General features: G+C 41.7%; 1 pseudogene; it reads left to right on the top strand.

The window, feature by feature from the left end:
- Positions 1–424: 424 nt before the first annotated feature.
- Positions 425–3,413, top strand: LOC114899914 (annotated as a pseudogene).
- The last annotated feature ends 9,160 nt before the right edge of the window (positions 3,414–12,573 follow it).

Raw genomic sequence — 12,573 nt, 5'->3', positions numbered from 1 at the left:
TCCACATGGACCTTCTTAATTCCTCATTCAAGTTGGTAGTACATAACAGATTCAATGATCTATCAGGTTATTATTTAACAAATATATATTGAGTGTCTTCTACTTTCCAGGCACTCTGCTAGGCAGGGATGTAACAGTAAACAAAGCCAGTCCATCTATTATGGAGGTTGATCCAACAAGGGCTGGAAAGGGAGCCAGTAAAACAGAGTCAGGGAGGCACCACAGGAGAAGCACAGCAGGCTGGGCACACAGAAGAACACCTAATTCAGTCTTAGGTGGTCAGTGAAGGAAAAGAATATTAATAAACATCTCTTAAATAGTGTTCATTGTATGCCAGACATCATTCCAAGTGCTTTATACCACTGTTTAATTCATTTAAGGATTCCAATGATGCTAAGTGAAGAGCCAACTTGCAAAGTGAGGAGAGAGGTCACTGGAGCATTCCAGGCAAAAAGAACAGCAGGTGCAAAGGCCCAGAGGTAAGAGAGCATGAAAGAGAAATAGATACAGTGGTGCCCCAGAAGCAGCTCATGCCAGCTCACCAGATCTAACTGTTAAGTATTCAGGAATTTTGTAAGCTAGTAACTGTTGGTAGCTCAAAATTGGCCACAACAGAAGTATTTATATTATGGAAGATCGCAAATCAATCAGCATTGTTTTTGTGTTTTGTTTTATGTATTTTTTGAGAACCATTTATCACTGATCCTGAGGTACAGGAAATAATAACCTGAAATTCTTTGTTTGCATGTTTATCTTGGCATCAAATTCTATGCGCAAAGTTATTTGCATTTTTTAATGGAGTTCAAGGTCATTTTGTTGACAGACATGATTACAATGGTGTGCCAACGTCATCTTCAAAAGAGAAAAAAGATGGCATGTTAAAATATCATATGAACATCATTTACATTTCACTGGCATTTTGACCCAATTTAAACTGAACAACGAGATCCCTACGTTGTATCTCAAATATACATAACATCTTCTATCTCAGTAGCTTAAGCTAATCTAGCCCTCTCAAATTATAAAACCCCTCTTGTTGTCATGATGCATAGATAATAACAATTTTTACATCCAGATTAGATGTAGAGTCTATGCATAAAGCACAATGATCTTAAAACTCTTAGGAAATCATTTAGGGCAAGGAGGAAAATGCCCCCAATTCTCCTCACCATGAAGTAACATTAAAATGCACATCCAAGGCAGATGCAAGCAGCCCTGAGAGGAAGAAGCTTTTGCTGATCAAGAGCAATGTTTTAAGTTTAACTGAGGAAAAAAAACACTGTCTAAAAGTGGCAACATTCAGTAGCAAAGAAATGCTGTGTTTCTCGTGAATATCTCTGTTCACCCATTGCTGAGACCTAGGATATGACGAGGGGGTGTAAGCTTTGCTGCAGGGGAAACCCTGAAACGTAGAAATCATATCGTCAAGCATGACGAATGGCTGGGTCCAGAGCAAGGAGAAGCTTCTACCGAGAAGGGAGATCACTTTTTTCTGCTTTTCTGTGGCTTCCATGCTTTTCCCTGGGTCTGCAGCGAGTTCATACACCAGGTTATTTATGTGTTCATATATTTATTCAGACTTTTAAAAATTGCTGTGCAAATCCTCCACTCAAAGTTTCCAGAAATACATTTATAGATTTTAAAAACAACTCACTGAAAGACAACATTTTTTGGCGGTATAGTTGATTTACAACATCATATAAGTTTTAGGTATACAATATAGTAATTCAGCATTTTTATAGATTATACTTCATTTATAATTATTATAAAATATTGGCTGTATTTCCTGTGCTATACATTATCCTTGTAGTTTATTTATTTTATACATATTAGTTGTACCTCTTAACCCTCTACCCCTATCTTGCCCCTCCCCCTTGCCTCTTATCACTAGTAACCACTAGTGAGTTACTAGTTATAAGTCTGACTTATTTCACTTAGTATAATACCCTCCAGGTCCATCCATATTGTTACAAATGGCAAAATTTCATTCTTTTATATGGCTGAGTAGTATTCCATTGTGTATGTGTGTGTGTGTGTGTGTGTGTGTGTGTGTGTGTGTGTGTGTATACCATGTCTTCTTTATCCATTTATCTGTTGATGGACACTTGGGTTGCTTCCATGTCTTGGCTATTGTAAATAGTGCTGCTGGGAACATTGGGGTGTCTATACCTTTTGGAATTAGTGTTTTTGTTTTCTCCAGATATATACCCAAGAGTGGAATTGCTGGATCATATGGTAGGTCTATATTTAGTTGTTTGAGGAACCTCCATACTGTTTTCTAGAGTGACTATACCAATTTACATTCCCTCCAACAATGTACAAGGGTTCCCTTTTCTTTACCTCCTTGCCAACATTTGTTATTTGTGGTCTTTTTGATGATGGCCATTCTGACAGGTGTGAGGTGATATCATCATTTTGATTTGCATTTCTCTGATGATTAGTGATGTTCAGCATCTTTTCACGTGGCTGTTGGCCATCTGTATGCTGAAAGACAACTTTTATCTTGTCTACCATCTTTACCATTCAGAGCTCACTTTTTTTTTTACAGGATCATTCTGGGTAGTCTTCCTGATGCCATCACAGCCTCTGCCTGAACCCCAACAGGAAGGTCCAAAGCAGCAGATGCAAACCCAGACGGGGCAAACTGGTGGATTACTCTGTGTCCAGAAAAATGGAGCTCAAGGCCACGAACAGATACACCATCCCAGGGAACCTGGCTGTCTTCCCCTATCTGACCATGGGGCTGCTGGCTATTGGCTGGTTCTTCACTCACTGGTACTTTGTTTATGAAGCCACCTTCACCAAGCACACTCATGATATGTACAAAAAGCTTCTCATCTCCTTGGTGACCTTGCTATCCATTGACTTTGGAGTTCTCTTCCTGTTACTCTGGGTTGGCATCTACGTATGAGCTCCTAAGGGATCCAACCAGGTGGATTCGTTGAATCTTGGTTTTTGTAAATTAATTTTTTTTAACTGTTGCTGGAAGTGTCCCACCTGCTGCTCAGAGTAAAGGGAGATGTGGAAAGAGAAAGAAAGAAAGAAAGAAAGAAAAGAAAGAAAGAAAGAAAGAAAGAAAGAAAGAAAGAAAGAAAGAAAGGAAGGAAGGAAGGAAGGAAGGAAGGAAGGAAGGAAGGAAGGAAGGAAGGAAGGAAGGAAGGAAGGAAAAGAAAGAAAAGAAGAAGAAGAAGGAGAAGAAAGAAAGAAAGAAAGAGAGAAAGAGAGCGAGAAAGAAAGAAGAAAGAAAGAGGAGGAAGGGATGGAGGGAAGGAGGAAAGAAGGAAGGAAGGAATTAGGAAGGAAAGAAAGAAATCCTGAATAGGAACTTCAGAATAAGTTTGATGCTGGTAAGCTGCCCAGCACTGCCCCTGACCTTCACAACTAGGACCACATCATCCTCATAGCATTTACTCAGGGCCACAGCTGCAAAGTTATGGAAACCTGCAAAGCAAGCCCATCATCAGGCAATAAAAATCATAATAGCACTTACGATGTGCCAGACACTGTTGGTTTAGTCATTAAAAAAAAACGAAAAAGCAAAACTACCTTTTGTGGTAATGCTATTATTATCTCCCATTAGAATTCTCTAAAAAGGCCCCCCAAATACCCATAAGTAATACATGGATCAGAGTTTATCCAAAATAAATGTCATAAGCTTCCGGCTAGCCCTACTCTGCACTCCATTAAATATGGCTTTGCCTGTGCTGATGACGCTAGTTGTTAGTTAATTCTAAGGGAAGGAAACCGAGTCAGTGTTTAGGGTATGAACTGACAGATGGGTTAGCAATTCAAATCTTTCTCAAGTCAGGGGTTTTTATTTTATCTCCACAGCCACAGCCTAGGTACAGCACCCCACCTCTCAGTCCCCCATTTCTAGAGCTCTTCTGTGGCTTAATTTTGAATGACTTGTCTTGGGTCATCTGTCTTGAGTAGTATTTGTATAGTATCAGCATCTACCAGCAGGTGTCTCTAGGTCGCTGAAGGAGCTTGATTAGATTTTGGAGAAGGAAAGAATAAAAAGGGTATTTGGGACACAACGAGGCATGAAGCAAATACTGAGTGATGCCCTACTCCAGGACCAACCCCAAACCTCCAGGTGGCAATTATAAGTGAGTGTGTGTGTGTGTGTGTGTGTACACACACATCCACCCTTCCCCTTCAATGCACATATAAGGAAAAAATATAACTTGGAACATTAGGAAACATTTAGAGCAGCCATAGAACAAATTGCAGAAATATGGATAGATGCAATACAAGTCATCTTAAAGCCTTCAAATGCCCTGCTTTTGTCTGATGTCTGTAGAAATTTTCATTTATAAACAAGAGAGTCTTTGAATGAGTATGTTAGGCTAAATCCCGCTTTCTCTGATCTTCTTGGCATGGACAGCTAAAGATAGATAGACTCCAAAATTAGTTAAAAATCAGGGACTGTGCCTTGGCTACACTGGGTGTGCACTGTACAGATTTGGTAGGACAGAGATCATTCTGTGAGCGTCCAGTTTCTGGAAACTCAGAGTAAAGACCCTGGAGATGAAGCAGGTTCTGGACTCTACATCTGGATTTCCAAAGACTCACAACCACTTTTAAAAATCTATGATTGATATCTGAATGATACCAATCACCCAAAGAATAGTGTTAGGGCAGGATGAAGTCACCTTACAATACTTGAACATAGAGGATCCATATCCTACAAGAGCCAGTGTGTGAAATGGAGTCTTCCCAAATGAGTGGGGTAGTCACCAGTTCCCACCAAAGAGAGAGTGGGGTGGTTGAAAGAAGGGCCTTGAGTGGCTCACTCATGGTCACTCTTAACTAGATAACACAGATAATTTGATTAAAACACTAGCTTTTCCGACCAATACTTAACAATGATGGCTATGAACAGATACTATTTTAGTGTTGCATGGTAGTTAGCAATGTACAGTCAGAACCAGAAGAACTCGGTTGAATTGCAGATGGCTCATTTGGTAAAGCACAAATGACAAGAAGGTGGGTCTTAGAAGACAACTGAATGGACGTGTTTCTAAGGAAATTCACTGGTACATCCATCAGGAAGGCTTCACACCGAACTTCAGGTGGAGGGAAAGAAAGCTGGACAAGCAGGTACAGTGGAGGAGGTGATGTGACAGAGGTCAAGGGCCAAACAATTGCCCCAGGTTTCTGAACAGAGACAGTGTAGTGTAAAGGCTCACCTTATAGGATCCAGCACCAGATTGCCTGGGTTCAAATATTTGCTTTACTTATTATTGATACCTGTGTGCCTTTGGGCAAGTTTTATATACTATGTGCTTCATACACTACGTGACTCATCTATAAAATGGGGACAATAATAGTACCTAGTTCACAGGGTTAAATATGTTAATAGTGTATTAAGCTTTTAGAACAGTACTCGGCTTATATCAAGAACTCAATATGCGCTAAGCTGTTGTTAGTGATCTTATGTAAAGGATGACGAACCACTGTTGATGAGCTTTTAAGAAATCACGGGAGCATAAGCTGTGCCAGAGGCAGCAAATATCACAAATATTTTTCAGTAATAAAAGATAGAGTTTGGGAGATTTAACAGATCAATGAAAAATTAATCAACAGTCAATCTAAAAAACAAATGGAAAATTTTATTCACATCAACCTGGGGATTATAACCAAGGAGACAATCTTTCAGAAAGCTCTGAGGACTGTTCCAAAGACGTAAAGGGGGAGGCCAGTATATATGTGATTTCAGAGAAGGGGTATGTACGATCAAGCACACGTCTTGGTAGAAGGTTACTGCTGTTCGCAAGGAACAGATATCTTCTTTAAAGGTTTTAGTGCTTTTCTAAGTATGGGAAGATGCAAGAAACTGGGTTCATAAAATTTTCTCCTGAATATATCTATGTGAGGCCCAGTTCTTCTGTTTTTCCCAGAACACAAATTACCTCATCCTGATCTTTGCTCTGAATTCTTTCAGGGTGTACTGTAGGTCAGTGACTGCAGTGGCTAATGACTTGATTCTTGTAGAACTGGATGGTGGGCAATAGTCTTTATTTTACAGTTTCTTCCTTTTCGGTCTTAATTTCAATCAAGGTTTGGGAAACATTTTATGACAGGTTTGTCCCACGGTGCTAAGAATGCTTATTCCCAGGTCAGGCGAGGATTTCATTGATAGGTCATTCAATGTACTGTTACTGGACTCGGCTCTATTAACAGTAACTAAAAGCCCCTGGACAGCCTGTTTTCCTAGCCTGTTTTGGTCCAGGAAATATTTCCCTCTTGTTGCTTCTTCCCATAACTAGAGGTACACTGTTAAAATCATTGCTCTTATAGAACTCTGTATTTGGTCAATCGTTTCAAGTCCTCTAGTCATTATTGTTTTTATCGGTGGTTCAGTCACACAGCTGATAATGCAAGGAGCAATAATCTTGCAAAATAGGCAGAATACAAGTAATATAGCTAGTGACATCAATAAGGTCATAAGTAAGTATTTAAGCTAAGACCATCCAAAAGATGTGGCCCCGTGTCTCCCCAGGTCATCTGACCCATCTGTTCTGCACCAATCACTATCTTTAAGGGAAGTGAGATGTTGGCATTGTACATAAAGTTCACCAAAGAGTCTGCACGCACAAGGTGAGCGGTGGGTCATCATGACCCCTTACAGGATTGAGAAAGGAATGTTATCTTCTAAGGAGTTACATGGCTGGAGAAAGGAGAAAATTGATCTTTGTGGCAGAGCAGGTATTTCTGCCACTGGGGAAGTCCGGTTAATGAATAATGCAGATGAACAATGCACACTGTAGGGAAGAGAGGAGGCCCAAATGGGCCGAGAAGAAATTTTCTGTTTAGATTTCTCTTGTCTTATTTTAAAATATGAATTTTATTTCATCAAGCACAACATCCATCCCTCACAAAAAATCTGGGGTAGATTTTGAAGCTGATGGTTTCAGAGCATTTCAGAGTTAATCACTCAAACCCAGCAAGGGTCCACTGGCTGCAGTTGGTCTGAACAGCTCTATAGCTGTCCCCTCTCCCTAGTTCTTTGTAAAATTTTTCAAACAATAATCTTCTCCCAACGTTGCAACCTCAATACCCCCAAAATTCAAAGCACAGCATAACTTATCCTCATAAAGATGTAGTGTCCTTTGGAATAGAGCACGATTTTAAAGAGTTAGCTAGAAAACATATTTTGTCCACTCGGCTTTGAACTCTCATTTAAAAACCATTTCAAAGCTAAACAAACTATTAGTTTCCCTGTTAGTCTATACTTTTTTGAAAAGGTGCCTAATTAGGATTTATCCACTGTGGCCACGTGTAGCAGTCGATCATCAGCCTTGACAAGATCGTAGGTCATGGAGAAGAGCAAACTTGTTTCCATGTTGTTAAGTTCACCACCATGTAGCTTAACTTTCAAAGCTTTGAATGCGTCCCAAATTCCTGCTAGTAGCTGTGCACTCGGCTGTCAATGCCTCCACATCTGTAGAATTCTGTTAATTTATCTCATCATGGTCCATTACAAGAATCCCTGATCAAGTGATATAACCCTAATCTAGTTTTACCTATATTGAATCTTATCCCCAAATTGCTTCTAAATATTATCTAAGGTCTCCCAGGTAGATCTGTGAGTGAGAAGTACCAATTCTAGGTAATTATGTACAACATCTTTATGGATTCCACAGTGGTTATTCTCATCTAAATGTTGTAAGGTTTCCACCATCTATTTTTTTAAATGAAGAAAAGTAATTTAATTGCTTTATTGCTCTGGTATCACATGATAACTTTCCATCATCAAAGTAATCACTCAAAGATCTTATGTATCTCAAACTTGTACAGTATTTCAGTATATTTATTAGTTACATTGGCATCTGGCCAAGTTCTGTATGGACAGAAATCTGAAGGCTAGGCCTCCTACCCTGTTTATGGAAATCAGATGTGATTGGTCCATCAATTATTTCCATCAGATTAAGTGATTTCCTGGCAGGAAAAGAGGGTCAAAGAGAATAAGGTCGGGGCTTCCCTGGTGGCGCAGTGGTTGCGAGTCCGCCTGCCGATGCAGGGGACACGTGTTCGTGCCCCGGTCCGGGAGGATCCCGCATGCCACGGAGCATCTGGGCCCGTGAGCCATGGCCGCTGGGCCTGCGCGTCCGGAGCCTGTGCTCCACAACGGGAGAGGCCACAACAGTGAGAGGCCTGCGTACCACAAAAAAAAAAAAAAAAGAGAGAACAAGGTCTACTGTTTACATGAAGGGGAAGAAAATAAAGTGAATATTCGTTGATCCTACTATGTGATAAACAATTTACCCATCTTCTTTCATTATATCTTCACCATACACTGCAAAAAAGGTGGATTTAGGCTCATTTTACATTTGAGGGCAAGTAACTTGTGCAGGATCACACATCATTCATTTAGTCATTTATCCATTCAACAACATGCATTGAGTGCTTACTATAAGCTAGGTGTTTGGTAAACAACAGGTGTTGATTTGGGTAAACAACAGCAGAAAGACATGGGTGACTTCAGGTTCTTTTCAGTTTTCCTACAGTGAGTCACAGGAATGGAAACTCAGTCCCAAATGTTTCAATTTGGAAATGAAGTTCAGAGAAGGCAGTGCTTCTTCAATTGAATGAGCATGTGTTAAGTGCCCATAGGAAGCAGAGTCCCATGTTAGAACCATTAGAACCCTAATCTTTGGCCTCGTGAGCTATCACTGTTGTTTGAAGAATGGAGCATTACCTTCCCATAAAAGAGCAGAAACCTAACATACAAAATCAATTAAAAAACAAAAAGTGGGGCTGTTCAATTTAGAAGAGGGGATGCTTGAATTTTTGCTCACACACCATCCCTCACCATGGTTCCTGGGCAGAACATCTCAGATTGTGTAGGACAGAGTTTGAAAACCACTGATCAAATCAGTACAACATTGATTAAGGAGAGTGGGTGCTGAGTGCCATGACCCCTGGGGTGCTGGTCCAGGGAAGGTACTGGGAAGCTCTCGTCCTGGGACCCCCGGAGTGTAGACTGAGCAGCCATTCATGTTCCAGTCCCACTGGTCTTCACAACCTTCTGTTGGCAAGGGCTGAAGTCCTGTCATCTGATCATCTCCATCTCACAGATGGGAGGAAGGTCGGCAAGTACAGGGAAGCACTCACACCCACCTCTGCAGTTCATAGACTGTTTTCTTGGTGGTCACAAGCAGCAGGTAGAGAGCCCTGAGAATATTATAGTGTTCGACGTATTTTCAGGGGCATAAATATTTCCAACCTTCCCACTGGCGTGCTCAAAGTTAACGGGGGCAGAGAGATGGGATGCCATCATAGCAGTCAGCTTTGATGGTATGAAGGCGTATGAAGCTTTAATGGTATGAAGGGGTCTTTGGGCCAGTAACCATCATGTTCATAAACTTGGGGAGATTGAATCTGGAAACAAGATGGGGGAAATGGCTAAGACATTTTTCAAATCAAAACATTTGAAAGAAAATATAAAGAACATACCTAGTGTTTATGTTTAGTTCATTCTAGCAGTGTGTCTATTCATTCATCCTGTATTTATCCAGTATCTGTCTGGTACCAGGCCCTAATGTGCTAACCTTGGGACAGCTCTCAGAGAGCTGGAGAACATTTCCATGTTATACCTGAGGACATTCAGGTCATTTTAGGTCTTCACTTACCATAGTTTCCTCCCCAATTCCCTACCACTGCAGTTCTGAAAAACTATGAGCTTCAGGAACCACCAGGCCCCGGGCAGCAGCCTAATTGCTCTTTGGGATCATCCCCGTGTCCCCGTGGTCACCCTTGCTTTCAGCCAGCCTCCCGACCTGGACTCGGAGGACAGATCTGGTGCGGACATGGGGCAGGGTTTTATCATCTGTAGGCAGAAGTCCGACGGGGTTCCTCCCAGATGAGAAAGAGAGAACTGAGAAAGCCAGTTTCAAGTTGGCAGGAACCAGTGTTAAGGAGAAAATATTCCGGTGGCTTTTAAATGACCACTAAAGATTTTGCACTTGAGAAAGCAATGCGACCGGTAAGATAAAGGCCTGGATTTCACTGAATTGCCTCAAGTGTAAAAATAACACAGCCAATTTTCTCTTTTGGCTTGGGGATGATCGCTGGAGTTGGGGGCACAGAGAGGCCTCCTCTTCTCCTTTTCCTGCCCCTCCCCCAGCTGCATCTCAATGGACATCTTGGGCTCCTTCAGGAATGCGGCACAGGCTCGGCTCTACCTGCACACTGGGAGTTAGTCTCCGGGGGGTCCAGGGGAAGGGGAGCGTGGGAGCTAAGATCACAGGCTTTCTGCTCTGTGCCCCTAATCAAATCAAGTAAATGGACCTGGAACTATGTTTAAAAGAAGAAGTTGTTTGCCTTAAAAAGAGAGAAGCCCTTAACCTCAGAAGATTCTGATCATCGTGGAAGAATTGGTGGTGTTCCCACTGATTAGAAAAATAAAGTTAATTTCGCTCTCAGGGAAGTTGAGAAAGCTATGTATTTTTGCAATGTCACAGCAGGAATAAAGTGGAGAAAAAATTTTAAAAAGGAGCAAACTTATTGATAGGAAATGGGCCTCTGTTTGTTTCTAGAATTTCCTAGCTCTTCTGACTATTGACATTATAAAAGGCATTCTGCCTGAGTTAGAAATTGATTTTGGAGATACTTCAGTTCCCTCACTGTTGGAAGGTACCTGTGAAAAGACTATTTGACATCAAGGATTTGCAGCAGATATATAAATGGTCCAGAAGAGAGGGAAAAGTTCAAACAGAAGTGTGAGATTTCTGGCTCTAAGTAACACTCAGAAAACTGCCTGTTCAGGAAGTAAAACAACCCCTGTTGTACATCCAAGGGCTTGAACTGGGTTCAAGGGATGTTCCATGTTTGTTTACAACATTTGAATAAAGAACCTTTAAGAGTAGGCTTTGCTTATGCTCCCAATACCCAACAGGCCCCATTTTTATCTCAAGCCTTTATTATTTTTTCTTTCTTTTTTTTTTTTGGCCATGCGCTGGTATGGAACCCGTGCCTACTGCAGTGGAAGTGCAGAGTCCTAACCACTGGACGTCCAGGGAATTCCCCTATCTCAAGCCTTTAAAAAATTTAAAATGTAGAAACAATTGATGGATAATTCATGGACACTTCTTACAGTAATTAATACAAAGGTGGATAAATCCTGTTTCTAAGGAACATAGCTCTAGATAGACCAGGAAAGCTTAAGACATACGTCTCTATGGAATTATACTTTACATAAGTCTCAAATTTTTTTTGACTCCATCAGTTTAGACAAATTGGATTATGTTGTTCCTAACAGGAAAATAATAATATATTCTGTCACATGGATTTCCTATAAGCTGTCCTGAAGTAGAAAGGTTAATAAAGTCTTGGAGGCTTAAAAATTCAATTCTGTTTTGGCATTTTCAACATTTATTAACTATGTTTACTGGAGCTCTTGATGTAGGGTTCTCTTAAGAATTTTTGGTAGAAGCAAGGCTGATGCAAGTAAAGCAAACCAGAAAAGCAAGTTGCTATCTCACTGCTTAGGCTGGTGCAGAATGAGACTCAGAGGGTAGGTACCGGGTGTGAGGATTTGGGGCAGGTGATGACCATTCATTGAGATGTTTTTGGCTTAAAAAAATGTATTAATAGTAGCAGCCGAAAGGAGCTGGGTAGTGTGATTCCTGGAGTGCTGTATGGTTGAAGGTTTGGCTTAAACTATGCCCATCAGGAAGGGGTGTGCAGAAAAAAAGGCTGAAGATATCTGGAAGAGGATAAGTCCAGAGGAGATGGTGATGGCATGGAAGGCAGGAGCAGAAGCCCTAACCCTGGAGATGAGAGAAGCACCCGTTCCTCTGCGTTCAGGAGAAAGGAGCAGCCCAGGGAGAGAGGCTTGGGCTGAGCGGCTGGGGACTGGGCTCTGTGCCAAGCTACTCACAGACTACCCACAGCTCGCCTGGATTCTACTCCTCACGAGTCTTCCCTTCTGAAGTCGTAGGCCCTTAACATCCACTCGGGCCACATAGATCTGATTGTGTACTCTTCTCTTTAAGTATTGTTGTCATTGTTTATAGAATCTAAACGCCTGAGCTAACTTGTGAAGCCCAGCTCTCCTTTTCACTATTCCCTGCTCCCCACTCCCCCATCATGCTCTGGCCCCCCAGTGCTCTCAGAGCGTGGTCCTGGACCAGCAACGCAAATACCTCCTGGGAACTTGTTAGACATGCAAGACCTCAGGCCCAACCCCAGATTTAGTGAAGCAGAAACTCTGGTAGAGGAGCCCAGCAATCTGCATATTTTCCAGGCTTCCTGGGGATTCCGATGGAAGCTCAAGTGTGAGAACCATTGGTCTAGTTTTACTGGTAGTCCTCTAAGCCACACTGTGTGTTGGACATCTCCCTGCCTTTACACACGCTATTCTCTCTGCCCAGAAGTCTCCTCTTCCTCCCACGCCTCTTTTAAAAGCCATCGCAAGAATCACCACCCCACTCTGTAAATCATTTGTCCTCCCCCCACCCCAACCCCCTATCCACAGAGGCGACTGCCTCTCTCCCCTGTGCTTCCATGGAAACTGGTGAAGGCTCCTATCATTCAAGTGCCATGCTTTGCTGGGGCTCATGGTTT

The sequence above is a fragment of the Monodon monoceros genome, unplaced genomic scaffold, assembly GCF_005190385.1.
Source record: "Monodon monoceros isolate NGI ecotype Baffin Bay Population unplaced genomic scaffold, NGI_Narwhal_1 Super_Scaffold_18, whole genome shotgun sequence".
NCBI classification, from domain to species: domain Eukaryota; kingdom Metazoa; phylum Chordata; class Mammalia; order Artiodactyla; family Monodontidae; genus Monodon; species Monodon monoceros.
The sequence above is the reverse complement of the archived record's forward strand: the minus strand, read 5'-3'. Positions and strand labels throughout refer to the sequence as shown.